Source organism: Urocitellus parryii, chromosome 3 (assembly GCF_045843805.1).
Source record: "Urocitellus parryii isolate mUroPar1 chromosome 3, mUroPar1.hap1, whole genome shotgun sequence".
NCBI classification, from domain to species: Eukaryota; Metazoa; Chordata; class Mammalia; order Rodentia; family Sciuridae; genus Urocitellus; species Urocitellus parryii.
Genome location: NC_135533.1, coordinates 216613021 through 216640351, shown reverse-complemented (window position 1 = coordinate 216640351; position 27331 = coordinate 216613021). Strand labels below are relative to the sequence as shown.

At 52.4% G+C, this 27331-nt stretch overlaps 1 protein-coding gene across 4 annotated transcripts in view; it reads right to left on the bottom strand.

Moving 5' to 3' along the window:
- Rfx2 (regulatory factor X2) overlaps positions 1–16958 on the bottom strand; it is a 78765-nt gene extending 61807 nt beyond the window's left edge. For all 4 annotated transcript variants that reach the window (XM_026404403.2, XM_077795839.1, XM_026404406.2 and 1 more), the window contains exon 1: positions 16876–16958. The gene's annotated coding sequence lies outside the window, so the exon portion shown is untranslated. The remainder of the gene's footprint in view (positions 1–16875) is intronic.
- Between the last annotated feature and the right edge of the window lie 10373 nt (positions 16959–27331).

The window sequence follows — 27331 nt, the reverse complement described above, 5'->3', positions numbered from 1 at the left end:
AACACGTGAAGCTCCGCAGGGCCCACAGTCCCTGCTGTGACCACGCGTCCCCGTCCCCACCGGAGAGCCGAGGCCAGACCTGGCGTGGAGTGATCCTGGCCGTGGGCCAATGAAACTCGGTCGACACGGAACTGTGAGGTCCACGTAATTGCATGTGGCCCCACATAGTCTTCTTTCTTCTTCGTCTTTGCTTTTCTTTTTTATATTTCCTTAGTTTCAGGTGCTGAGGATCGAACCCAGGGCCTCACACTTGCGACGAGGGCTCTATCGCTGAGCCCCAGCCTCAGCCCCAATAGTTTTCTTTTGATTATTTCTCAACAACTTGAATGATAAAAAAGATTTTTTGTTGTTGTTGTTTTTCCTTAGCTCCCGGCTGTGTGAACAGGTACCGGTCGCCTGAGCCCGCGGTGGTCTGCTGGCTGTGCCTTCGATTGGACCAGCTCCCGTCTCCCGGAGAATTCCGACAGCTCTAAATGAGCCAGTGATGTGATAAGTAACCCAGGTAGTTACAGACTCCCTCTAGAAATCCCGGTGACTAGCAGGCCTCTGACAGTCTGAAGGTGAGGACAGCAGCCCCCTCCCTATCCCTGTCCTAGGACTGGGGACAGTGTCTGTAAAGGGGTATGCACAGGTGACAGCTGGGGCGATGTCACAAGGAGAGAGAGGACAGCCCTCACATCCTGTAGATCCCGGCCCTCTGACGAAAAGGAAAGGTTTGTGTCCCCCTCAAGTTCATACGCTGAACTTGACCCCAGTGCCATGGTGGGCACTCCCTGCCCACACCTTCCTGGCCCAGGGACACCGGGCACCTCAGAGAGGAAAGGGAGCCTGTGGGAGGGAGAAGGTGACTACAGAACGGGGTCCCGGGGACAGACAGCCTTGCTCATGACAAGACACGCAACACACTCAGTCCCCAGGAAGACAGACCAAAGCCCCAGTGAGAAACCTCGTCACATCTACAAGATCGGCTATGACAAAAACAAGGAGGAGGCGCAAGTACTGGTGAGGATGCGCCACACTGGAGCCGCCTGCCCTGCTGCTGGGGTCAGCGAGTGGCACAGCAGCGAGAAGGACACACTGCAGTTAAACAGGGAGCTACACATGACCAGCCACGTGACCCTACCTACATGAAGAAAGAAGGATGAAAATATGTCCACACAAAAATCCGCACACAAATGTTCACAGCAGCATTGATCATAACAGTCAGAAAGCAAAAACCAACCCGAATGTCCATCAACAGGTAAATGGAGAAATAAACTGTGATATCTACATACAATTAAACACCACTCAGCCGGGAAGATCCATGTCGCAGTATGAATGAACTTCCAAACATCGCCCTAAGAGAAGGAGCCAGTCACAGAAGGCCACGTGGTACAGACAGACAAGGGATGGGTGACTGGTGATGGGCTGGGGGCTTGGGATTAGCTTCTGGTAGGCACAGGGCTTCTGGGGCTGACTTGGAATGTCTTCAGGCCACTGAGTGGAAGCCATCTTCAAATGGTGAGTTTTATGTCACATGGATTTTACCTTGTGCTTTTTTTTTTTTTTTTTTTAATGATATGGTAAGAGTTAACAAATGACAGGAGAAAAAGAGCTGATACAGAAACTACCAGGCTCTTTGCCTTGGAAGAAGTGCCATGTGATGCTGAGAACTTACAAAGTCAAAATTCTTTTTAACATTTTCAGAAATGAACTTTGGTAACCAACGATTCCTAAGAGACTTTCTTTGGGAAAAAATCCAGCAACAGGGAGGAGAAAAGGTAGAAGGAAGTGACTTGCTTCTGGTGCCCCATAAATAGAATCGACCAGGGGATGACTGAGGAGCGGAGTGGACAGCGCCTAGCACAGAGGCTGGGCGGTGGGGTCTGAGGTGGGAAGAGGCCCTGCTGGGAGTGGGAAGAACCACAGACTGCAGGCCCAGCTGGACCTCAGCGAGCAGGCCACTGCGGGGTGGGGGGAGCAGGGAGCCACTAGAAGGCTCTGCATTCCTGAGAGAAAAAAAGGAAAATCAACTGAGGTTGGTGTCTCAGAGACCTTAAAGATGCTTAAAAATTATGATCTAGTAGATTTAAAATAGGAGAAAAGTTCAGATAAAGGATAAATAACTGTGTCCAGTTCTAGGTCTTAGGAATTCTGATTTTAAATTGTTTTTTTTATACTAAATCAGAGGTCAAGAAGAGCAAGAACGAAGTTCATCACAGACTCCCTCCTCGAGGAGAGAACAGACCGATGCCCAATTGGCGTGATGAGGCACAGGGATCCACAGGGACCCACGAAGACACTTCCAGACGAGGGTGGCACAGCAGGCTGCAGGCAGGACCCGGGGAAAGGTCTTCCTCTGGGGAAGGGGCAGAGACAGGGAAGTCCAGAACACACGTCAGCAGGGAATCCCGGGGCCAGGAAGGCGAGGCTGCCCAAGGGCAACAGGCCTGGACTTGTGGTGGAACAGCCGCCCAGCGCAGGCTCCCTGGGGCATAGGCAGCCTGGCCTGAGCATGCAGCTCACTGTGACAGGAGGAGGCTGAGTCAGGCACGTGGGGCCCGAGTGGCAGGGCAGGCCTGACAGTGAGCAGGCCCAGGAGAGGGCTGGCAGGGGCCTGCAGAAGGAAGGTGGGTGCAGCGTGTTTTCCTCGGCAGGGGGACACAGCTGTCATCAGGTTCCAAGGGCCTGTGACCAGGTATCCCAAAATGCTTAGAAGGTCCGGAGCCTGTGTTGTTCTGGGGCCAAGAATGGAACAAGGACGTTGGGCAGATGACACACATGTGCGGGGGAGGTGGTGGCGTGCTGTCCTGCTCGAGGTGGGGCCGTCTGAGGCAAGGGCAGAAGCAGGAAGTCGTCTTTGCTGCAGGAGTGGAGCCTGGATGACATGTGGCAAGACGCAGAGGCCAAGGGGACATCTCTGGTGCTCAGTGAGGTGCTGGGACGGTGCTGGCTTCCTGCAGCCCAGGGTGAGGTGCCATGAAAGAGCGCGACTGACGCACCTCCGCACAGGAGCCTGCAGGACACACCTGTGCAGGGAGCCCGGGCCGCAGGCCGAGGGCCGCAGGCACACGCCGAGGGAGGTGGCCGTCGGGGAGAGGCGTGGGTGCAGACAGGGGCACACCCGGAGCTCTCTCTTTGAAAACACCAGAGAGTGAGTTCATCCATAAAAAGGAGTGGAACTGACATGCAGCACAGCACGAGGCCTTGGAGAACACCAGGCTCTCAGGCCACACAGCGTGTGACCCACGGACACGGAATGTCTAGACAGGAGAGTCCACAGAGTGGGGGCGGCGAGGGTGCAGGAGGCTGGGGAGCGGAGGGGTGACTGCTCACGGGACAGGGCTTTGAGAGTGATGGGAATATCTGGAATCAGTGCTGGTGAGCGCACCACAGCCCTGTGATAGGTCAACGCCCACTAAACTACACATCAGAAGGGTGAATCTGTGGCACATGAGTGTGCATGGACAGGGTGGCACGCTTGTGGCCCCAGCTACTTGTGAAGCAGAAGCAGGAGGATCACTGGAGCCCAGGAGCTCAATGCCATCCTGGGCAACAGAGTAAGACCCTGTCTCTTAAAAATAAAACAAAATAAAGTATTAGCAGGTGTGTTTTCCATGCAGTGAGACAGCTGGAGAGTTCACATTAACTTTCCTCAGTGGTGGCAGGAGGTGGGGAGAGAGGAAGAGGGAGCGGGCTCTTTTCTTTCTCTTTGTATTATTTGGATTTTTTTTTTCTCACAATGGGAAGCTATGACTTTAAGGTCAAAGAGGAAGTAAAAAGGTGGTAGGCACTTCTGAAAGGCTTCCAGAGTCCTGAGACGGCCACCAGGGCTCCCGGGTGGATGGGTCAGCTGAGGAGGAGGCCCCTGTTACCAAGGCCAACCAGGGTCACCTTAGGAAAGGGAAAGGGCTCAAGTCAAGTGGGCTTTGTGCGTGACCTTGAACTTCAGTGGCTATGAAGTGCAGCCTCTGGGTTCCATCCCATCACTGGAGAGAGAGAGAGAGAGAGAGAGAGAGAGAGAGAGAGAGAGAGAGAGAGAGACTTAAAAATCGTGCCTGTCCTCACTTGAATGCCTTTATCTATCAGGCCAGTGTAAGCGCCGATGGCCATAGGGGCAGAGCACTTGAAATGCAGCTGGTCCACACTGAGATTTCAAAGACGTAGCACACAAAACAAACATAAAATACTCAGTAATAGTCTTCCCCACTATATTACATTTTGAAATATTTTTAATACTGTGCATTGGGTGACATCTCTTTTTACCTTTTAAAATTTGAAATTGCACGTGGCTTGCATTATGTTTCCATGTTGGTCAGAAATGATCTAGAAGAGTCTTAATAAAACATCACTATCTAAGAGACCCTATTTTACTAGAAATAAGGCAAAATTTTTAGATGTCAGTATGATTTTGATCAACTAAGGTGGAAGTCAGTTCAATAAGTCCTTTTGGGTGACCTGCAAATGTAGCGGAGGGGAGTCCTTCTCAAGGTGACAGAGAAGAGGACAAGTGTATAAGTAACCCTCACCTGGCAAAAGGCGGTGGAGAGTCCAGGGAGCGCCCGGCCTAGGCCCTGTGGGGTGCATGGTGCAGGACGAGGGCAGAGAGACGGGCGGCCAGAGCCGGACAGGCGGCAACAGGCCGTGCCATCTGGATGGAGGAAGGTGTGGACGGTGGTCCTGGGTCTGACTCCGAGGGGGCAGGAGTCAGAGCAAGCTACAGCCCCAGGCCCGGTCCTGCCCAGCCCGATGGCATGGCTGTCTTTGCACCGCCCGCCAGCTAAGAATGGTTCTTACACCTTTAAGAGGTTGGAAGAAATTAAAATATTTTGTGACACACAAATGACATGAGATTCACATCCCAGCGTCCATGAAGAAAGCTTCCGTGGCGCACCACCATGCCCCCGTTCACATGTCGTCTGGGTGCCCCCGACGACACCCACGGAGGGGCAGGGGCAGCAGCAACAGCCGCCCACAGCGCCTCAGCACGGACTGGTGGCCCTGAAGGCTGAGCGCTGCTGGCTCCTCTTGCTTGAATACTAACACGTCCTGTGGGCGCTCCCGGCCCAAAGGAAACAAGGGCACTTTGCTCAAAAAAAATAATGGCGCTTTTGCCAATTTGCAGAAACTTATTGGATGGGTTCCTCCTTCCATTTAAAACAATTTGCCTCACATATTTCTTAAAGCCTGGCTGCAGTTTTCCTCTTATCTGTTCGGGAAGAACACTCAGCAAAACAAATCCCCTGCAAGTCTCCGGTTGGGAGACACTGGACCAGCCTGTCCGGCCCGGCCCACAGCAGTCAAACGGCACGCGCCACGCGCCAGGACGGCACCTTAGAACAGAGTCACGGTTCATTAATAAGCCCTGCAGGCTTCCCGACGTCAGGGTGCCCCACCAGGTTCCAAAAAGACACCTTAACACCCTGCCCCCTCTGTCACTGAGGGAGCCTCAAACATTGGATTTGGAAGGAGAGAGGGAGGGGAGAGGTCAGAAGTTACTGGACCGCCCAGGCGAGGGTGCACGAAACCCAACACTCAGTAATGCAGGAGCAGACGCTCCAGAGCAGAGGGACCGGAGGGTCCAGTGCCTGGCAAAGGTGGCAGCCGGGGGAGGGGGAGGCCGAGGTGAGCTGGCCCCCAGCCTGGGCAGTGCAGGAGCCTGCCTGCCCTCTGGGAGGAAGACAAGGCGCTGAATCTGGGGACCTGGGGCTTCCAGTTCCCGTGGGGGACACCTGGCCTCCGAGGGTTCATACAGATCATGCTGACCTGCGCTGGGTTTCTACTTCCAAATGGCCCAACCCCCTCTGCAGGAACTGGGACCGCCACCCCCACCCAGAAGATCTTAGTGGATCAGAGACGAGCGGGCGGAGGCACAGCGGTGTTATTTTATCTAAGAACTCTGTGCCACACACCTGAAGTACAAGTGTACCCGAGTTTCTACTGGGAATCCTCCAGGGAGTTCCACTGCCCAGGAAGTTAGGCCTCTGTGGTGGGCTGGAATATCAAGAAGTGGCTGTATTTGTTCTAAAGGTCTGTCCCTCAAGATACTCTTTCTGGCTAATAATTTTCTGTATTAACCTTTTCTGTGTTAATAATTTTCTGTATTAGCTTTGAGTTTGACTTGCATTAAAAATGACTCTCAGGCCTGTAGTCGCAGCTGCTTGGGAGGCTGAGGCAAGGGGGATCATGAGTTCAAGGACAGCCTCAGCACTTTAACAAGGCCGTAAGCAATTCAGCCAGACCTTGTTTCTAAATAAAATATGAAAAGGGGCTGGGGATGTGGCTCAGGGGTCAAGCACCCCTGGATTCAATTCCTGGTACAAAAAAAAAAAACCCGACACTCAGATGACTGTGACCACTGCAGAAACCGTGCGGCAGTTCACTCCTCTGCATTCACCCTCAAGAGAGCCAGCCAGGGCGACCGTGACTCCCGATTCCCGCCTGTCCAGTTCACAGCAGCGCAATTCTCTACAGCCAGACACGGAGCCAGCCTCGGTGTCCGCGAGGGAAGACGGATAAAGAAAACACGGTGTGTGTATGCAGGGGAGCTTGCTTCAGCCACGAAGAATGAAATCATGTCATTTGCAGGAAAATGGATGGAACTTGAGGACACTATGTTAAGCGAAATCAGCCAAACTCAGAAGGTCAAGGGTCATATGTTTCTCTCATATGTGGAAGCTGGAGAGGAAAAAGGAAAAGAAAGGGGGCGGGGGGCTCCTGAAAATCTAAGGGAGACAGTGGAGTAGAGGAAAAGAGCCAGGGGAGGAGGAGAGGGAAAGGGGAAAATCATATTGTCACGCCATGAGTGGATTTCACCATGGTGCATAATCATAATGTACCAATAAAAAATGGGAAAAGTGAGCTGGGGAGGGGCTGTAGGTCAGCAGTAGGGCAGGCCACGAGCTGAGGACCTGATCCACAGCACTGCAGAACAACAACAAAAGACCTCACCCAGTAAGAAGCCTATTCTTAGTCGAATGAGAAATCAGCGGTACCTGGTAGAAACTTCAGGAATCAGGCCCTCCCTGCTGGGGCAGTGTGGTGAGCCCTTGGCCGATCCAACCCTCTAAGACCAGGATGGGGGAACCTCAGTGGGCTGCATCTCCCACACCATCAGAGACACTGGCAGTGACCTTGACCTAGCGCCTCCGGGTTGATTGGGCTGCCTCCAGCACCCCATGAGGACATTCTTGCTCTTTGTCTTTGACATTGAGCTTGTGAATCCTGAGTGACCTCAGTGAGCATCAGAGAGGGCTGGAGATCCTAGCACGTGGGAGGGATCTACCCAGGCCCTGGGGAAGTGTCTGGTCCTGTCCTGGGGGGCAGATCCCACTCTGCACCTCTGCTTCCTCCTGGGGCACCGCTGGGGGCGCAGGGCTGACTTCCTGAGGTGGCCCAGCAGTCAAGAGAGCTGTCAAATCTCTCACAAACCACTCAAGCCACAGGAAGAACTAAGGTTTACAACACAACTTACCCTTGCTTTTCCTCAGAGCAAAACAGAGAATTCTGTCGGTTGGTTAATGAAATTGCACTAGATTTGCTCCAAATCAGCTTTTTCAAGAGTGAAATCTCCCAAATCCAAACAAGAGATAATCAAACCACTGGGATTGGCTTAGACATAGAGTTGGGCATTTAATATTCTCCACTGTGTACTCGGCTCCTAGCAATGAGACAGGCAGCGTTTCCATTATAAGACTCCACTCCCCCCACGAGACCCCAAAACTTTCTGGAAAAGAACTTGACTTGCAATTTTGGCTGGGCAAAAAAAGGAAGTCAATTAACAGTAGAGGTCTTTGATTAAAATTTCTTTGGGGATTTTGTCAAAGAATCTACATATTGAAAGGGCTGGAATGTTAATTTAGACAGAATCAAAAACATGGAGATTTGAAGGCGTTGGGATTTTTCTTTTGTTAAAACTGAAAGCCACGCTCAGTTGGTGTGAGCCCAAAGGTCTGGGGAGCACCCAGGCTCATGGGTTTTACTGCCTCGGGTGTTACACGTGACACCTACATACTGTGGCCTGTGGGAAGGATGGCAGGGAGAGCCTGTGACGGTGGAAAAGAGGAAATAAGATGCATATATCACTACTGTGTGTTAGAGCAGCATAGTGACACCAAAGCTGAGTGCCGGGGTGACTCTTCTGTGGTCCCAGTCACTTCTGGCTAATTAGTCCAGTGGTCTCCAGGGGGCGGTGACTCTGTCTCCACCCAGGAGACATAGTTGGGAGCCATGGTTTGGAGAGGAAATGTGCCTTGGGCAGGTGGAGCAGGGGCTGCTCGACACCCCACGGTACCACAAGAGTCTGCTCCTCCAGGAATCATCGGGCGGGCCCCAGGGGCCACCTGCAGTGGTGGGGACCCAGTGCTGGTCCCACATAATCCCACCCAACTCACCAACAAAGGCCCCAGTTTCCAAGGTGACAGCACATTGGAGAAGAGTCGTAAGAGCACGATTTTCAATGTAGAGGTGACACTGCACAGAGAGGGGACAGGAAAGCCTAGACCTGGTGCGGGTCTGGCATCTATTGGGAGAAGAGAAGGGTGAGGTGGGGGAAGGGCCCGGGGCTGGGCGGAGATGAGCCCTGGACGCTGAGCTGTCTGCGTGGTCACAGCAAAGGGGCCAGTACAGAAGTCTGGCTGATGAAGTAGAGAGGGGGAGTGTCCATCTGTCCTCCCAGGCAAGGCCGGGAGACGGAGAGAGAAAGCAGGACTCACAAGAGGCAGGGGCCCCGGCTGCAAAAGGAGCCATAGCCGAGAGACGGAGTGGCCATGGCGGGGGCTTGTGGTGGTACCTGAGGCTTCTAGGCTTCTAGGAGAGGAGGGCTGAGCCAACAGCAGAAGGCAAGGACTCCAGAGGCCTCTCACCTAGACCCTGAGGGAAGCTGGGCTTGGCAGGACACCAGCAGCGGGAAGGCAGGCCGCGGAAGCCTAGGTGGGAGGCCTGGCCGTCCTCAGTCCCGCCTCCTGCAGGCTGTGCACTAAGGAACTGCCAGCTGCGGGGCTTTCCCTCTGCCTGCCCAGTGTCCTCATGAGCGCGGCCACCAGGGAACCTGTTGTGGACTGCGCCACGCGTCCTCAGGGGCTCCCAGAAGCTGTTCTGTGCAGGCCTGCTCACGGCTCTGAACCGTAAGCGCACTGTGATTGCTCAGGCCACGTGCTCCTGAGATGCATCTGCTGGTCCTCACTGAGCAAATGAACATCAGTCACCAGCGGTTGTGAGGTGCTCCCCCCACCCCGGCTTTCCACGGGATGCTGCAGTGACACGCTCACAGCCTCAGCTAAGTATAAGCGCCTCAGAGGGTGAGGACCTGGGGTGAACAAGTATTTGCTGAATACATGGAGACCCCACAGAGGTCTTCACAGAAACAAGGCCCACCATGGAGAATCATTTTAGAAAAGGAAGGTTCTTTTTAAAACTGGAAGCGCATTCTTTCCCCACTGTCTGTGGGTCTGGAATTGCCATGCCTCTGTCTGCAGGTGCGGGGGCCAGGAGAGGGGGAGGCCCTGTGGTGTTCTCCTTGGGCTCCCCCGGCCTGGGTAGGGCGGGCACACGTTTTCGTGGGCTGGTCACTTTTCTGGAAACTCCTACCAAGGCCTTCCCCACAGATCACCTTCCCAACAGAAACTATTCCTGGAAACACAGCAGCGTTTCTCAGTGATGATCAGCTCACATTTTAAAAATAAGCGTAATTAGGTGCTGCTGCAACCTCGGGCCTGGACTTCCATGTCATCGTATGATTGCGACGGTTTCCAGGGAGACAAGTGCTCATGATCCAGCCCTTCTGCCTTTTTTTTGAGGACTGGACCCTTTTTTAACTGGTGCTTGCCCCAGGCCCATCTTTCCAGGCTCCGCCAGACTTCCACGTTGCTGGTGCGCGGTCTTTCGGGTCATCTCCGCCCTGGCCTTCCCAGCCGCCTCCCCGGCTCTCCCTCCATCCACAGTCCCTCAGAGCTCCTCTGTCCAGCCCGACTCAGGGCAGCCGGAGGGGGAAACAGTGCCACGTCCGTGGACAGATACCCCTGTGGTCCAGCCCGGCGCTGAAACGTCATTTAGTCTTAAAAGGTAAGGGAATTCTGATGCCTGCTACCTCGTGGACGGGCCCTGAGGACATGGTGTTCAGTGGAACAAGCCAGACATCAGGGGACACACCCTGCGGGACTCCACCCACAGAGGCCCAGCAGCAGGGTTAGCAGGGTGGGAGCAGGGCTGGGGGCGGGGACTAGTGCTGAGGGGCGGGGCTTCACGGGGGGGGGGGGGGGGGAGAGCCTCTGGAGGGAGGGCTGCACAGTGTGAAGGCGCTCACGGCCCCTGAGCTGCAGCTTCACCAGGGTTAAGACGGTCACGGGGACCGGGGACGTCATTTTGCTATAATTAAAAATAAAACCCGCTGGGGCTGGGGGTGTGGCTCAGCGGTAGAGCACTCGCCTCGCATGTGAGACCCTGAGTTCCATCCTCAGCACCACATAAAAATAAGTAAGTGAAAGAAAGGTATTGTGTCCAACTACAACTAAAAAATAAAAATAAAATAAAGCACGCAACAACTTTCCTCCCGACTCTTCTGCGGCTTCTTGTTCCTTGAGTCTGTCCTTGGCCTTCTGTCCCGACTCTCCACCGTCTTTGTTGGTGACCTCACCCACTTCATGACTGAAATGACCTATTACCTGCTGACCTCTCCTGCAGCTTGACCCCCAGCCTGGCCGCCCCCCAGCTACAAGCACCAACATCCAGCTCCCTCCTGGAGGACGGTCCCCTGCCTGTCTCACTAGCATCTCAGACTCGCCAAGTACAGGACCGCACTCATCGCCTCCCCCTGCCCCAAACCAGTGTCTCCATGTTCCCCACTCACTGAACAGTCCAGCTCGGCCAACCCCTAATGCAGGCACGTGGGCATGGCCTGGGCTCCTCCGTGGCCACTCAGAGAGTCCCAGGTCCCACGTGGCCTCAGGGTCCTCAGCTCTGCACCCCCCCCCCCCACTGTGCTTCTCGGAAGGCCTCACCACCATCCCCTGCATTCGCCTGCAGCCTCCCAGGGCCTCTGCGGCAGGCATGGCCAGGGCCTCTCAGCCAGCAACACAGACAAACCCGGGCTAGCCAGGGGGTGGGCCAGACTGTAAATATCTCAGGCTCTGCAGGCCACATTCTGTTTCTGTCGCAAATACTCAACCCTGTCATTGCTGCGTAAACACAGACAGACAGGATATGTAAGTGGATGGGCGTGGCAGGGTGCCAACAAAACTTGACTCCTGCAGACAGGCCGGGCTGGATCCAGCGGAGAGAGTTTTACCAAGCCCTGCTTAGACGACGGCCCTGTCCTGTCCCTGGGTCCCCTCTCTAGCCTAACCTCCCGTGGGCTCTGTACTTGCACTAGGACCTGCCTGACTGCATCCCACTGTCCCCAGATTCAGCGAAGGAGCCATGCCCTCCTTCACAGCTTTCCCGACCCCTGCAGACAGAGCTGGCCTCCCTCCTGAGAGCACCTGCCGTGCTGTGGACGGGGCCTGACTGGCAGAGGGCGGGAGCTGTGAGCGATGGACCAAGGCGGAGGTGTGCACCAGAGCTGCAGCGGTGGCTGTGCCCCTCCACGGACACCTACACCAGGGCCAAACCTACAGATGTCTACATCAGACCCACAAGAGCAGCCAAACCCTTCCTCGTGCCGCGGAGGCCTTGGAGAGCTGCCGGCTCCCTTCCTCTCCCCTGCTGCTCACCGGCACCAGCACCCTTTCTAGGCCTTGCCCGGGCCCAGCTGGTTCCCTGCCACCACAGGAACTTGGTCCCTGCTGCCCCTGCCCGAGCCTCTCCCCGCCAACTCCACAGGGCCAGCACCTCGAGGGCTTCGCTGACAGCAGGGGGCCGGTCAGCACCACTGGCACTGTCGTGTGGCCTCAAGTTTTGGTTCAGTTCACCATCCACAAAGTTCCTTATGAGTCACCGAAGTCCCCAGACACACAGGGCCAAAACGACCGCACAGGAACAGGGTCACCGTGTGCAGCACGTCTGCGCTTTGTTTAAATGACAACTAATCACTCTATTGGGCCACTGCATGTCAGTTCTCCCTGTTTTAATGGCTTTATGACGTCTTCCGTTTAGAACGGGAACCGTGGCAGGTGGGAAGTGATCCGTGGCTCCGAAACCCACTCACGTGGAACCAGCTGCAGACAGTCAACTGCGTCTGTCGGGAAGTCGGAGAATTCACAGCCACTGAGAAGAGAATCAGGCCCTGCCAGGCCACGGAGCAGTGTCAAGACCTGCAGGACCGTGCATCACGGAACAGGAATGCAGCCTCACAGCGAAGAGCCAGGTGCAGCCCGCGGCCGCCCGCTCCTGCGGGCCTGGCTCAAGGCCTTGCACGGAGACCGGCCCAGTCCTCGTCTCCAGATGGCACACCTCCAGATGCCAACCGGGCTGGCGTTGAAGAGCAGTGATAACAGAAGGAAACAGTTTTGAAATGTTCTCATCTATAAGTTCTGCTGTAGAGCTGCCCTGGACCTCGGGGCTGACTTCAGGCGGGCTCACACGGTGGCCGAGATGTGGAGTCCACGCTGCTGTGTGGTTGTTGGAGCCCCTGCCAGCACTCACCCTCGCAGAGGGATGTGTTTGTCCACTAGATTCCTAGATTAACTTCAGGCATTTCCTACCTTAAAACAGACCGCACGAGGTCCACATGCAGTCCAGCAGGACGTCCTTCCTGAATGCATCCTCAGCATCCGGTGGTAGTCAGGAAATCCAGTCACAAATGGACAATCCGGGCCACTTATTACTTAGTAATTATAACCACAGGCTTCCTGAGCACCTTGTAGGTGCCAAGCCCTGGGCTGGGGGTTGATAGAAATTACTTCTACCATAGCAGCCATATGAGCTATCGCTACTGATCCACAGTCCCTGCCTCTCCCTGCTTAACCCTCCTGCCGCACTCCATGCTGTCACTCCCTGTGAGGCGGGAGCTGAGGAACTAGCTTTTCCTTCCTTCTCTCGGCCCTCATTCATCCAGTCTGAGCTCTGCCAAGTCCCAGCGGTGGCTTTCGTGGTCCCCGAGGAGCCACTGTCCACCCCACAGGGGCTGTCCTTGCAGGAAACCACTTGTTATGGGCCAGGGTTGTTCCCAGCCCTGGGGATGCAGAAGGTACACAAACTGCTGCCCTCACCAGGCTAACAGTCTCATGAGGGTGGTGATGACAAAATAAGCAGGCCGACTGCACAGTGTCAAACACCACGGAGACGGGGAAGGGGGAGGGAGGCCGAGTGCACCGTCATTTCTGAGTGGCCCATGACATCTGGGATGGGGCTTGGAGGCAGCGAGCCCTCCCAATTCCTGGGCAAGGACTTTGCAGGTGCTGGGTTTCTGAGAGGCCAGCAATGCAAGGGAGGTCAAAGGTGAGGCCACGGAGGCACTGACTGGGGAATGAGGGTGACTTTGGTTTTTGCTCCATGTTGAGGTGAGAGCCACTGACTGGACAGGTTTGAGCTGAAGAATAGAAAACAGGAATGAATATGACCCCCTCAGATGAACAGCTTCTGGGCTGAGGATGGACTGCCATAGGCCACCGAAGGCATCACCTGCACAGGCCCCTCCTGGTGGCTTGAACCAGGACTGCCAGGAGAAGCGGTGGGACATGGTTAAGGGACAGTGGACAGGATACGACAGCCCAGGAGAAAGGAGCCAAGATTGACTTCAGGGTTTTGATGTGAGCAACTGAGAGAAGCAAGTTGCTAATATTTACTAAGGTGGGGGCAGGTTTGGGGGGGTTGAGGTGAGCTCAGCTTAGCTGCAGGCAGCCGCAGGACACTTGGGGCAAGGAGAGCATCCTGAGCCGGCTGGCGCTTTCTGGCAGGAACTCCCTCCAGAGCCTCTGGGGGTTCTCCCGGGCCCTTCTCCCCCTTTCCTTGTCCTTCCCTCGCCCACAAACCCCCGCCATTCTCGTCTTCCTTTCCTAAAGTTCTCCATTTTATTTTCTATAAGAATTCTTTGCTGATCTTGGGGTTTCCAAGAAGCATGTGGTGTCTTCAGATTTCTCTAACCCTGACATCCACTGTCACTCTGCAGTCCCTTTAATGAATCAAGTGCGTCTGCTACGCTAGGCACATGCTGTGAGAGTGTGGCCTGGAGGGTTAATCCCCACTGAAATTCTGGAGGAGGCAGAATATGAAACTAAAATCAAAGCAACTTTCTAAACAAGTCCACAGCCCCTTACAGAACTCTGACCTGAACACTGGGAAATCTTAAAACAAATTGATAGACTCATCTGATGACAAAGCCTGACCTGAACTGATATGACTCCACTTATGATCCTTCTCCACTCCGTTTCATGCAAATAGTCCTACAATTTAGGGCAGAAATCTGGATGTGTCCTCATGGGAGTGCAGAGGACCCTGCAACTTGGACGCTGATGGGGAATGGTGCTGACGACTCTTCCAATTGCTGAGGGTCCCAAGAAGTGAGATGGTCTCTCTGGGAACTTCCCTTTGCTTTTTAAAAAGTTTCATAATTTACAAATAAGTAGGTGGGCATGGGGTGCATTATATAAAGAAACTGTCACCCTTCAGTTAATTAAAAACTAACATATAAGATGTGGTTCCGACCAGTCCTAGAATTTTATGAGCAAAAGAAACACTACTCATATAAAAAACTCACAAGTATACTCAGATTTTTTTACTCAATTACAATATTAATTAAGTTTAAATTAATTAAATATTACTATTAATTTTAACTCTGATATGAAACTCAAAATCAGATCTAAGGAATGAGACCCAGAGAAACCATTCCCCAGTGTGGTATTTCTGGTGCACAGATCCATCCTATTAGCACTTGGGTAATAAACACCATCAAGAGATGAAAAACAGCACTACCAATACTTTTAAAGGTAACACGTGCCCTTTGCCCAGAAAGCCACCTTCACTGAATATCCTGTTACTTGAGGTAATTGATGACTCTGTCCCTCTCCTCTCAGGCTCAGTGGTTTGTAGAGGCACATCTCAAGGGTGAAATGATTCGGTAAGGCTCATGCTGCAGGGGCAGACTATTTCTGAATCTGTTCCCGGCCCCAAACAGTGGAGCTATACAGGATCAAGTAACAGTGGTAGCTTTTCCATCATTAACCCCCACCAAAGTGTGGCCCAGCCTGTGGATGAAGGAGCCCTAGTGACAGAGGAAATTAAATTCCTCTCCTAGGGGCTCTCACCCGACAACTCTTGCTTCTCAGTGAGCAGAATAGGTGAGCGGCCATTTCCAGGGTTATTTTCAGGTCAATGCAAGTCTTTGACTGGGACAAACAGGAGGTAGTCACATCCAGAAGGACAGGGTAAGAATCTTCATATAATAATATACATACACACACACATATCTGTCTAAACTTTCACACCGCTTCAGAGCATGAAACAAAAAGAGAAGAACATCTGGACAGTACAGACAGGCAAAACTAAAAAGAAGTTCCTATTGAGGTTTCGCGTCATGATTATTGGCCTGAAAGTGTGTTTAATTCACCTTCACTTCTAACATTTTATTTGACACACAATCCCTGTACATATGTAGGAGGAACGCGCAGAAGGGGCAGCAGCAGCAGCACTTTGTGGGCAAGTTCCCTGAAACTGATCATGAACCTCCAGCAAAACCTTGATTAACTTTGGATCTTCAGAGCGAATCCGATTGGGAGGGGGAACCTCACTAAATCCTGCGCTGACAGTTCACCCCAACGCAAAGCAAGAAAATAGTGGGGGAGGGTACCAAAAACATCCCAAATAGGAATGAGGTCCCGGGGACCGGCAGAAGCCCCGGGCTCGTGCTCGGGACGGACCAAACTCTGCCCGGTCCCTTCTCCGTTCCTGCAGAGCGAGGTTAAAATAAGAAAGCGAACCTCCGCCTCCCGCCCAAGTGGCAGGACAGCTGGGGCCCGGGGCCCCTGAACGAGCCGGGCGACAGGCAGCAGGCGCCGCGGCTCCTCCCGGGCAGCGCCGGAGAGGAACGAGCGCGGCGCGGGGTGCGGGCGAGGGTGGGTCTCACCACCGACGCTCGCACCGCGCCGCGCGGCCGGGAAGGCGCGCCAGCACTCGGCTCCTGCGCTAACTATGAAGACTCAAAAAAAAAAAAAAAACCCACTTCGGGGATCGGCGAACTTTTTCCGCTTCCTTGTAGGTCCTCATAGGGGAGCCGCGGGTGTGCGCGGAGACTCGGTGGGAGGCGTGGGAAGCACCGGCGGGGACCCGCACACGCAGGGCTGGGGTCTCACCGCGAGCAGGGCAGGAGGGGCCCTCCCAGCGCCAGCACGCCGACTTTTCTGCGCAAAGTGCGAGAAGGGGGTTCCAGGGCTGCCCCGAAATCAGTATGTCTCGGGGGTCCAAGGGAAAGGGGTCCCGGGACACTTCAAATCCAGGAACTGGGGCAAAAACGAAAACGGCGCCTTCCAGGACCCCCAGTTCGGGGAGTGTGAGACTGAAAGAGAGAGGGGCCCCAAGGGGTGCCCCGATTTCAGAACTTTTGGGAGTAAACGGCAGAGGACTCCCCGATCGCCCCCAGTTTGCGAGGCCTGGGAGGGAAGCGTCCCGGGTCAGTTGCCCGCGGACCCGCTCCCGCCTCTGGGTGCGGGCAGAAGAGTGACGGGTCCTCGGCCCCTAATGGGGAGCCCAAAGCTGGCCGAGGGTCCCCGGGCGGCCGCACCCCAGGAAGTTTTGTAAAAAGTGAGGCGACGGGTTCCCACCTCGCCGAGACTGCTACAAAGACGGAGGGGGCGTCGCTAGGGACCCCCAAACTCAGCGGCGCGCGGGGCCCGGGGCGCGGAGGCGGGTCCCGGGTGCGCCGTCCCGGGCGCTCGGGGTGCTCGGCGGGGTGCTCTCCCCGATCCCCGGCCCCCCGGGCGGGGTCCCCGCCGCTCCCCGCACTTCCCGGACGGTCGCATCGGTCACCTGGAGTTCGGGCCGGGAGTTCGGGCAGCGGCTCCCGCGGCGGCGGCGGCGGCTGCTGCGTGTTGGTCCCCGTTGGTAAGTAACAGTCTCCACGGCTACAGTCTCTATGGCGGCGGCGGTGGCGGCGGCGGCCGCTCCTCCTCCGGCTCCCGCCGCCCGCCCGCCGGGCTGCCTCGCGCCGCCCGCCCGCCGGCCGCGACGGGGCGGGGCGTTGTTACCGGCAACGGTTACCAGGCTCCACGCCCCACCCCCTCAACGGACCGCCCACGCCCGCCTCCAACGGGCAAGGGGCGGAGCGCGAGGCCCTGCGGAGTCCTATTGGAGGCATGAAGTGCCTATCGCGGGGGGCGTTCCCCATCGAGAAAGAGGGCGAGGCCGGGCCAATAGCCACGAAGCAGGGCGGGGCCTGGCGGGAGGCGCGCGCGGCTGGGAGGGTGGGCGAAGGGGAGGCTCGCGCGGGCCGGGTTGGTGGCCCGTCCCGGCGGAAAGTCGGTGTTTCCCGGCACACGGGGCTGTGGTTTATGCACAGGCGGAATGTCCCCATGTAGGCACAGCTTGGCCTGGGGTCAGCAAACTTTGGCTCGCTGTTTTTTATGGCTCATAAGTTGTGAATTTAAAGAGATGTTTTAACATGGTTTAAAAACAAATCAATGGAATTTGTGGTGGCGTGTGAAAACTATAGAAGGCTGTATTTTATTTTTATCGAATCCAGAATTTTCAATTAGTTTAAGTGTTAGGTAGCCAGGCGAGCAAGGAGGGACAATGGAGGGCGGCTGGAAGCCACAGGGAGGCTTATCTGACAAGCAAGCCCTGGGAGGCTGGGGACTTGGTCTGATCAAACCTCCCCAGCTCTTTACACCCCCTTAAGACTATTGTTCCAAGATCCTATCACACTCCACCAGGTGGCCTGGACCCTCCCTTGTCACCTCAACTGTCACAACCCCCAATCACCCTGGCAACCAAAATATCAAGAGTGTCACAAACAGAGCTTGCTGAGGGCTGTTCAGAGGGTAATAAACCATTAAGGGGGCAGGAATTTCCTTAAAGACTCCAACTCCTGAGCCTCAGCCAGCTTCCCCTGGAGGCCGTCCTTGCCGTTCCTATGATGTCAGTCAAAGATGGGCCTGGGAGGATTCCCTGGAAACTTCTCTGGCACCCCCACCCCACCCCCTAAAACTGAGAGGACCCATGCTCTCCTTTGAATGTCCCCCATTCCTTCTAAAAAAAACTCATGCTTGTTACTCTGAGCAGGTGTCTGAACTCATCTGGTCCGATTGCAAGAATCGGGGTGTAGAGGGGGGCGTCTGGCTGCCTGAATTTTGTGGCAGGCCTCTGTAACATGAAGATGGGCAAACTGTAGCCTCAGGTCACGCTGGGTCTGCTTCTGTTTATAAATAAAGTTTTATTGGAACACAGCCCTGTGCATTCCTTTGCGCAATGTGGAGAAATCCTTGGATACCGTAGGGGCAGAGCAGTGGATTATTGGGAGGTTGGACAAAGACCACAGGGCATAAGCGCAGCCTAGACTACTTCCTGTCTGGCCCTTCAGTGCCTTCCTCAAGGCAGTAGGTTCAGCTGTGAACACGACAATGGGACCCTCATGGGGTTTTTATTTCGGGGGTGGGGGGCATTGACAATACACAGAATAAATAAAGAAACAGGTACAGGATTTTAGGAGAAGGAGCTGGAACTCTGGGAGAAAAAGGCAGGCTCTGGGAAGAGGCAGTCAGGGAAGTTCAGGGAATCATCAGGCCTCGGACACAGCCATTCAGAGGGTCGGATCAGTATCAGCCAAGCTGTTTCCACGAGCCAGAGGATGATATAAGCCTTCTTCATACGCTACCTCGTTAAATTCTACACTCACATCCCGAGAAAAGCCCTGGGTATTATCCCCACTTCACAGATCGACAATCTGAGGCCCAGGAAAAAGTGAGAAAATTTGCCCAATGTCAAACAATTTGTAAAGGATTCAAACCCCGCATCTTAGCACCAAATTCCACGCTTCTTTTGTTCAGTGGGCTTTGTTTGTTTCTTTGCCAGTGCTGGGGATCTAACCTGGGGTCTTTCACATGCAAGGCAAGGGCTTTACCCGGAGCCACATTCCCAGACCCTGAGCACCACTCTTGACCACTAGAAGGGAGGCTTGGCTGCACTACACAGCAGCAAAGAGGGTCCACTCAGAGACCAGCCACACAGGCGCATCTGCACCTGAAACAAGTGCTCCCTGCAGACAAAAGTGCACGTAAGAAAAGACAAACTTTGTGTTCTGCTCCAGCTGTACCCTGTCGGTCCTCTCTGTGGACCGAGATGTGGTTTGGAGTTGGTTTGAGTGTATTCCCCAAGGATTCACACGCGGGAGGCTAGGCCCTGAGTGTGATGATGCTGGAAAGTGGCAGAACCTTTAAAAAGTGGGCTTCTTAGGTCACTGAGGTGCTGCCCTTGAAAGAGATTGATGCTGGTCTCAGAGTGAAGCAGGTGTTCTTAGAAGAGGAAGACTGACTCCTGCATCTTTCTGTCTGGATTCTTCCATTGCCATGTAATCTCTCTCTCTCTCCCACATGTGCTCCTGTCACAATGCCATCTGCCATTATGCCATCCACCCTCATGATGCAGCCAAGGGGAACCGTCACCAGAGGCTGAACAAATAAATGGAGCACACTGATCTTGGACTTTCAGCTTCCACAACTGTGAGCTAAATAAACCTCTTTTGTTTATAAGTTACCCAGCCTTGGGTATTTTGTAATAGCAACCGAAAGTGAACTAAGACACTAATGTACTCTGATAGTTTCTTTTCTATTTCATTTTAATTAAAAGTTACTAGTGGTTTGCTAACTTGATTTTCCCATCTTATAATGGTGGCTTCTTGCAGATTTTCATGTGAGTGAGTCTTAAACTTAAGCAGACCTCAGTAATTAGTTCCTTTCACTCAATCATTAATTCTGGCAAAAACCACGAATTGTCTACTAATTGTAGGTTCTAAAGACACTGCTGTAAATAAAGTACTATTTTTTTTATTCACGTGCTTATAGGAAAGGTGAGATAATGATCTGGGGATGCTGAGTGGGTGCAGCTTATCCTAGACAGAGCAGCCAAGGATGACCTCTCTCGGGAGATCAACCATCTTATTTGGCCTGAAAATGAGGGGTTTTCCAGGACATGGGCCTTTCAGCTCTAAAACTGGGAAATCCCCAGGCAAAGTGGGAAGAGTCTGTCCCCCTGGGCCTCCCTGAAGAGGTGACATTTGAACCACAGCAGTGATAATGATGAACGAGAGAAGACAATTTTGAATTCAAAATCCCTGGGGCAGAAACTCGTGTGGAGGGACCGGGAGCAGGTCCTTGGAGGTGTAGACCGGAGTGAGAGGAGGAGGGTTGTGAGCGGGCAGCGCGGCGAGCCGGGGAGGTGGCAGGAGGCTCAGGCCGTGGGCAGGAGGCCCCGTCGGTCTGGAAGCCAGTGTTTTAGGTTTCATTTCCAGGGGGAAATGGCATCTGGTGGGGATTTTAAAAGCTCAGTCGGAGCACCGCTTGGGAGGGTGGGCTCTGATAGTTTCTTTCCTATTTCATTTTAATTAAAATGCTCTGAGTGGTTTGCTAACTCGATTTCCCCATCTTCCAGGAGAGTTGAAGTGACAGAGACGGATGGATCTCCTGGCAGTGGGGGTGGACGTGGTGAGTGGACTGGGGATACATGTTGGAGAACATTGTCATGGAGCAGATGTGGGGGACGGGGATAAGGTTTTATGGTGGGGCAGGGGTAGCTGCTTGGGACAGCCAGTGTACGAGATCACATGTTTGTCCCCATGTGATGGATATAGTCTGCTGGCCCTTGTCCTCTGAGGGTTCCACATTCAGGGATTTGACCAGCTACCAGGAAAAAATGTTTGAGGGGAAAGATTCCAGAATGTTCCCCAGAGCTTGAATTTTCCATGCACTGAGCTCTACTCGGGGTCCAAGTCTAAGAAGCGAAGTGTGGGCAGAACCGCGGCAGCCCCCCACCACTCATGGGTGCCTGGTCTCCCTCTGGCGCTCAGCATTGGAGCATCCTGCCCATAGTGTCCTTGTGTCACCCACGCGGGCCTCTGAGGGTGACACCTATACTGAGCAGGTATAGACTTTATTTTTTGTCATTTTTCATCAACGCCACATAACAGCAATGCACATGGCATTGGAACTGTATAAGGTCTGACTGCGAGTCTATAGCCCGACGGGTGTGCCAGGCCAGCACTGTGCCCTTTAATATAAGGAACTCGAGCACCAGTGGATGGGGCAGCCATAGATGGATACTCGGGGCGACGGTCATCGGAAACAATCCGACTACAACGTGAATTCTGCCTTTGCAGTTTCTTCTGTGGGAAACACTGGGCGAATACAGAAATTGCCTCTTTCTAAACCAAGCCACGTAGGAAGGCCCAGAGCACCCGCGAGCTCACACTCAACACTTCCCAGCCGCCTGGAGCCCCATGTCACCCCCATGTAATGTGCCCCAACTGATCTTCAGCCCTCCAGAAGCACAGCTTTGAGGCACTTCTTAACCACTTAAAATGGGCAAAACCCACCGTCTTCAAGGCAAAATCATGGGATAAATTAGAAAACGCTTTGAAATGAACGAAACGAAACCCAACATGCCAAGACTGATGGGATGCAGCTCCTGAGGAGGAGACTTTTCAGTTGTAAAAACCCAACTTAGTAAAGCAAGGTCTGAAGTCAATTTCCAGCTTAAGACAATGGAAAAAGAAGAGTGAACTAGACCCAAGTTAGCAGCATGAGGAAATGATCAAGAAAGTGGTAGAGATGAGTGGAAGACAAGGTAGAAAGCACATAGACAACCGCACCGTGAGTTGGTTCCTTCAAAAGATCAACAAAATTGACATTTAATTCGACTGACTGACAAAAGAAACGAGAGAAGGTGCAAATTGCTAACATAAGGAAGGAAAGAGAGGACAGTACTACCAAAGAAAAATTACAGACCAAAACTCTGTATTACAGAAATAAAAAGGACGATAGATGAATCATTGTCCGCCAGCAAATTAGATATCCCAAGTGACACCTAGTAACCAATAAGTCACATAAATGAAACGAACAAATTCCTAGAAAGATACAAAGTGCCAAAAATGACAAAAGAAGAAGTAAAGGATCTGAACGGATCTATAGCAAGCAAAAAAAACAGGTGGGTGATTTTTAAAAACCCTCCCACAAAAAGCCCAGGACCAGATGGCTTCACGGGCAAATTCTACAAATGTTTAAAGAATTGGCACCAAACTGCTCACACGCTAGACTTAAAAACAGAAGAGGATGGAACTTCCAGCACCTCCCAATTTATTCTAGTAAGCTGGTATTATTCAGAAAACAAGACCACACAAAGACATCACAGGACATCCTAAAAAAAAAAAAAAAAAACCCTGGACTGATATCACTTATGGTTGTAGATATAAAGAGCCTCAATGAAACACCAACAAGCCCAACCCAAGGATATAAAAACACCACGACCAAGTGGGATTCGTCACAAGAATGTAAGTCTTATTGGTTCAAAAAACTTTTTAAAATCATCATTTTAGTAGAATAGAGGGCAAAAACTAGATGACCATTTCAAGGATGCTGAAAAAAGCATTTGACAAAATCCAACTCTGATTCGTGACAAAATAACCCCACAAACTAGAAATAGACGAGAGCTGGTTCATCCTGATAAAGGGCAGCTACAAGAACCCCATAGTTAACATCACATTTAATGGTACAAAAGGGAATGTGTTCCCCTGAGATCGGGAACAAATCGAAGATGCTCACTCTTACCACTTGGCATTTCGCTGAAGGATCTATCCAGGGCAATCAGGCAAAGGAAAGAAATAAAAGTCAACCAGATTGGAAAGGAAGAAGCATAACTATCTGAATTTGTCGATTATTTGATTTTTGTATGTAGAAAATCAGAACAAACTCACTCAAAAGCTATCAGGGGGCTGGGGTTGTGGCTCAGTGGTAGAGTGCTCTCCTGGCATGCATGGGGCACTGGGTTCAATCCTCAGCACCACATAAATGTAAAATAAAGATATTGTGTCCACTTAAACCTAAATAATAAATATTTAAAAAGCTATCAGAATTAATAAACAAGTTCAGCAAGGTTCTAGAGTTAAAAAATCGATATTAAAACACCATTTTATTTCTATACACCAGCAATGAATAATCCAAAAATAAGAAAACATCCATCAAGCATTAAAAAGAATAAAACACCTAAGAACAAACTTCATTAAATACACACAAGACTTGTGTGCTAAAAAATTACAAAGTATCATTGAAATAAATTAAAGAACACGCAAATAAGTGGGCAGACATCCCATGTTCATGGATCAGTGTCCCTGATAGCTGTAAGGTGGTAATGTGCCCCAGACTGATCTTCAGACTCCACATAATCTCCATCAAAATCCAGATGGCTCTTTTGCAGAATTTGATAGACTGGTTCTAAATGTCATGTAGAAATACAAGGAACTCAGAATAGCTCAAACAACCTTAAAAAAGAACAAATTGAAGGACTCACACTTCTGTATTTTAAAACTTACCGACATAAGGTTAGACCTATCCATAAATGAGACAGCTTTTAGAGTGCAGATATAAAACCTTACATGTGTAGTCAGCTGATTTTTGACAAGGTATCAAAGGCATAAGAATAGTCTCTTCAACAAATGGTGCTAGGACAACTGACCATTCACATGTAGAATAATGCAGTTGAAACCCTACCCCACACCATGTGCAAAAATTAACTTAAAATACAGCATAGAACTGAATGTAAGAACTAAAACTCTTACAAGAAAATAGAGGGCTACATCTTCATAATCTTGGTTTTTGCAAAAGTTTCTTAAGTGTGATACCAAAAGCACAGGTAAAAAGAAAATAGATAAACTGGACATCATCCGCATCAAAAAAATTCTGCTTCAAAGACTAACTTTCAAGAAAGTAAAAAGATGACCCACAAAATGGGAAATATATTTGCAAATCAAAAATGATATGAGGGTCTCAGATGCATAATATATAAAGAATTCTTACAGCTCAATAATAAAATGGCAAGCCAATGAAAAATGAAGAAATATTTGCATAGACATTTCTTCAATGATGATAAACAAATGTACAATAAGCACATGAAAAAAATACTCAGAATCATTTACCATCAGGAACAATGCCACCAAACCACCATGAAATGCCACTCACGCTCATCAAGATGGCCCCATAAACAAAGACAGATCATAGCAAGTCTCCGTGGGGACGTGGAGAAATCAGAATATGCATATGATACTAGTGGAAATATAAAATGGAGCGGCCAATTGGGCAATTGCCACTTGTGTGGCAGTTCCTTCAAGAGTCAAGCATCGAGTCACCATACGATCCAGCAATTCCAGTCCCACGCAAAAGAGAAATGAAGACAGAGGTCCACACCAAAGCTTGTGCACAAATGGTGGTGGTGGCATCATTCACAATAGACAATTGGTAGAGAAACTTTGAATGCCCACCGACTGATGAAAACAGGTAAATAAAATATGGCAAATATTTCCTCAAATACTATTTTGTAATAAAAAAGAATGAAACACTGACACAACATGGATTGACTTTCAGACGGCACGCCCTGTGAAGGCTGCCTGTCCCAGGGGATCACATCTCGCAGGACTTCTTTTGTATGAAATGTCTGGAGTCGTCACCTGCATGGGCACAGCCAATGGCTGAGGAAAGAGGGGATGGGGAGGCTGCTGAGGCACATGGGGCTTCGTCGTTGATTGCGGTGATGGTTGCCCCCACCTATAAGCATGTCAAAACCCCCTGGATGATCTAGTTTAAAAGCTGACCTCTGTGCTCTGTGAAATATGCCCAAGAAACACTTCCCTTTAGAAAGCTCTAGCGCAGGGCTGAGGCTGCAGCCCAGCTGCCCGGCGGCCCAAACCCCTGGGTTCAATCCCCAGCGCCACAAAAAACGAAAGAGACCCCACCTCAGTCGTCTTATGCTTTCTAAGGTGCTGTCACTCTCACCCATTACCAATGGCACTGTGCACATTCACCTTCCTGAGCAACGTCCCCGCCACCTGGCCTCAGAATCTCTCCTCTCCCCACTCACTCCTGTCCCCTCCTGCAGCCCTTCCTGTGGATTCGCCTGTCCCGGGGACCTCGTGCGTTGGTCCCTGGGGCAGGAGGACTGGCTCTTTTCACCTAAGGTGATGTCTGAGGGTCCACCTGCGCCGTGGCAGGGCCCGGGTTCCCTTCCTTCTCGGGGCTGATGGTACTCGGCTGTGTGCAGAGACGACACCATGGATGTGGGGTGTCTCCACCTTGGGCTCCTGTGAACATGGGTGGCCAAGGATTTCTTCCAGATCCTGTCCCTGCGTAAGGTGCCCTCAGCCCTTGGGCTTGGCGGCAGAAACAGGGAAGAAAGGCCGAGGGGAGCGGAAGCCATGCTGTGCCCTGGAGGGGGCCCAGCTCGGCTGGGGGTGCAGGAGGAAGGGGCCTCGGCTTCTCATGGCTGTGCTGACTCCCACAGAGGCTGTGCGACAGGAGGGCAGGAGGTGACAGCATGCATTTCCTCCAGGAACCTTCCACCTGGGCTCACACTCCGTTGGGGCCTGGGACCGCCCCAGGACCCCTTCCGTGGTCCAGACAATCTGGATCAGAGAAGCGCCTGGCTCAGCTGACGCAGGACACCCAGGCAGACGGGGAGGGACGGCTCCCAGCTCCCGAGTGGATGGGGGACCCTGCTCGTGGACTTGGCTCCTGCCTTTCCGGCTCTCCCAGGAGCTGCTAGAACCGTCTCGGAGGACCATCCCTGAAGGACCTTGTGGGGCGCAGCTTGGAGGGCAGGACGGAGCCAAAGCTGGCAGAGTGGACAGTCTGCAGAGACATGGGAGCGTGGAGGTCGGGTCCTGGAGGAGGGAAGGGTACACAGAAGCTCTCACCCAGGGCTCTCGGGCAAGTGACACCAAGGAGGAATCATTTGGAGGGTGACCAACTCACCTAGTTTCCTTGGTACTTTCCCACTTTTAAGACCCAAAGTCCCAGTTCCTCAAAATGTTCCACCTGTAGCCACCATAAGGCCCGGCAGCGCCACCCCTGGGGCTCACCCAGGATGCCCACCCAGCATGAGTCCTGACAGCCCAGAACCAGGAAGGACCCCATACCCGCCCAAGACGAAGGGACACACGGTGATGTATCTGCACACGGAATATTATTCAGCCATAAAGAGGACATGCAGCCTGCAAGCGGGTGTGTGGGAGGATTTCCACTGCCTACATCTTGGCTGTGACCCTCCGTGGGAGGCCAGGGGTGGAATTTACCATTTGCAGCTTCATGTCGGGACTCAAAAAGCTTTGGATTTCGGAGCAGTTTGGATTTTGGATTTTCAGATGAGAGACACTCAATGTGTGCTACCTTTTTAAGCCAATGTATGTGCACCCACTGAGTGCCTACGATATGCCAGGTAATTCTCTCATCACTTTGCCAAAGCAAATTCACTTAGTCTGCTTGACAATTCTCACACTCTGGGTCCCACTTTACCTGTCAGGGAACTGGGTGTCCATTATTTACTGCTGTGCAACAATTCACCCTCAAAACAGCATCATTCCTAATTTCCCGGGGTTCTGTGGGTCTGCAAGCTGCGGGCACCGTAGCTGGCCGGTTCTAGCTCACGGTCTCCCACGAAGTCATTCGCTGGGGTTGCATTCTCCTCCCAAGGCTCCGCTGGAGGCAGGTTCGCCCCTTCTCTTCCTTCCTCCTCCTCCTCCTTCCCCCTCCTTTCTTTTTAAAAACAGTGCTAAGAACACTTCATATGAGATGCCCCCTCTTAATGAAGATTTAAATGCACAGTGTGGTACAGGTGTCCCTCTGTCTCTTGGAGGGTTGGTCCCAGGATCCCCTGCAGATACCAAAATCCGTGGATAGTCAAGGCCCTGGTTTAAAATGGCGTGGCATTTGCACAGGACCTACCCAGTCCTCTGGCAGGCTTTAAAGCATGGGGAGATGATTTGTAACACCTGATAGATACAATGTAGGTGCTAGGTGCACAGTTGTTACACTGTATGGTGTAGGAACCAGGACAAGAAAAGCATATGTGTCCTAAGTACAGGTGAAATTTTTAAAAAGTTATTTTTGAACACAAGGGGTTGAATCTGCAGATGCAAAACCCGTAGATGCTGGGACTGGCTGCCTTGTGCCCTATAGGCACAGCACTGCAGAGCGGATCTCCGGAAGGTAGCCATCTTGCATAACCGTGTCTTTCCATTCATTGAACAGCACCTCCTTGTGGGGCAGATTGGCTTCTCACTCCTGAGGTGCTTGGTAGGCCTCCCTCCCCAGAGAGCTCCTGGCTGGAGATGCTCTTGGCCATGTGAGCTTTCCAACAAGCATCTTGAGTGTCCTCGCGGCCTGGCCGCTGGCTTCCCTGTGCACCAAGATGGACATCACAGTCTTGGTATGACCTAATCTCAGTAGTGACA